Consider the following 1,861-nt stretch of genomic DNA (forward strand, 5'->3'; position numbering starts at 1 on the left):
AATTTTAGTATCAGCGGCTAAATTAATACCTTCGAGTTTTCAAGAGTTAAAATAGTAATTATAATAGTTTTCGATAGCACAAATAGTTCTGAAGTTCTTAGAGATTTGACTGAACACTGTTTGACAAGGTCGGGCATAAACATAATTTTAGTAAAAAATGTACTAGGTAAAAATGTATTTAGTAAAAAATGTATTAAGACAAAAATTGTATTATTAGTGAGTTCAAACAGAAAATTGAAAAACGTAATAACAAAATCCAAAATTTTGTATTTAAAATTTATTAAAAAAATGCATAAAACTCGAAAATGAATGAAAATAACTTGCTAATTAAAATTTTTATTCATTTTTCAATATAATTGCATTTCCAAAGCATTTTTTTATTTTTATTTTTCAAAAAGCTTACCGAGTTTTAGAAAAAAGTAACGATTTCATTCGACATTTCCGTTACAAATACTTGTACTTTTTCCCTAAAAAAGTAACGAAAGTACAAGTAAAAGTACTAAATTTAAAAAGTAACGAAGTACAAGTAAAAGTACGTACTTTTTACTTGTACCGGCGGTACAAGTAACGAAAGTAAAAGTACTGCCATATATGATGGTCACCCACCCGCACACTGACAGTGATGCTTGACTTCGGTGATCTGCTGGGAACCGTGTCTTAACGATCAGTCCACTGCGGGACACACTTATATTTAAAAATTCACTTGTTATACGGCTTCCCTTTCAAAGAATTTTAACCAGAAAGTATAAGAAGACGGCAGTTACGCATTCAAATAATATATTTGTGCTATTTAAAAATGCTCTCTCATAACTACAAATTATTCGGGAATATGAAAATTTTATTTTCATTATTCGGGAATATGAAAATTTTATTTTCATAAAATGGTAGCGAAACTCGTGTTATTCCATTAAACAAGTGGAGTTATAAATGAGTTTGAAAAACTACTACACGTAAATAATTACAACACACATATAAAGCATAAGTCTTTACAATAGAGAAGTTCAACTTAGTCAAAATACATAAATATTTTTGAGTAAGATTGTTTTTTGAAATTGTTTTAACTACCACTTGGAAAATCCATTCTCGGTTGGAAGGTAGGTACTTTAATTACGTAGCACAGGCTACGTCGTCAGGCTACCAAAGCAGGGGAGGATGGCTCCCCTGCTTTGATATACAAGGGGAGCCATCCTCCCCTGCTTTGGTAGCCTGACGAACTGTGCGTAAATTCGAGCAATTTGCCGTAGAACAGTAAAACGAGGATCGATACCGCGCACACTCGGTCCCTAAGCAGGCTGATCAAAGTGATCACCCACTCGCTTACTGACCGCAGCCATTGATGCTTGGCTACTGTGTTCTACTGGGAACCGTGTCTTAACAATCAGTCCACTGCGGGGTCAAATCTCAGAAAGAGTGAAAATTGTAAGGTACGCTTTTGTAATTAATTGCTAATGTACACGAGGTGAGCTTTTGTTTTCTATTTCTCGTGCCCGTGATATTTTCAGGCTGGTGAATTCAAAAACAGTGCACCATACAAGTTTAAATATATCAATCTCTTGTACCCTGAATTTTTTTAATTTAGATATTTTACACACTAGATGGCTGCGTCAAACTGTTTTTAACGTAAAAATAGTTTTTTTTTAAACTAGATGTCAGCACTATCCGAATCTATGTGTTTGTGATATGCATCTCGTACTCTTAGCTCAGCAACTTATCCTCTTCGTGAATACACTTGGTTTGTGTTCTGTGATAAAATATTTCTTAATATTGTGTTCATTATGGAGTCAGAGTTACTTGAACACGTGGAGTACAGATGGAGTTTTAAATTTTTAAATTTTTTTTTTTAATTTTAGGAGACGTAAAG

At 33.2% G+C, this 1,861-nt stretch overlaps 1 non-coding gene across 1 annotated transcript in view; it reads left to right on the plus strand.

Moving 5' to 3' along the window:
* LOC107452980 (uncharacterized) overlaps positions 1 to 1,861 on the plus strand; it is a 9,803-nt gene extending 7,942 nt beyond the window's left edge. Inside the window, exon 5 of the transcript XR_006226542.2 lies at positions 1,851 to 1,861. This is a non-coding gene — a transcript (uncharacterized protein). The remainder of the gene's footprint in view (positions 1 to 1,850) is intronic.

This window comes from Parasteatoda tepidariorum, chromosome 6 (genome assembly GCF_043381705.1).
Source record: "Parasteatoda tepidariorum isolate YZ-2023 chromosome 6, CAS_Ptep_4.0, whole genome shotgun sequence".
Lineage (NCBI taxonomy): Eukaryota > Metazoa > Arthropoda > Arachnida > Araneae > Theridiidae > Parasteatoda > Parasteatoda tepidariorum.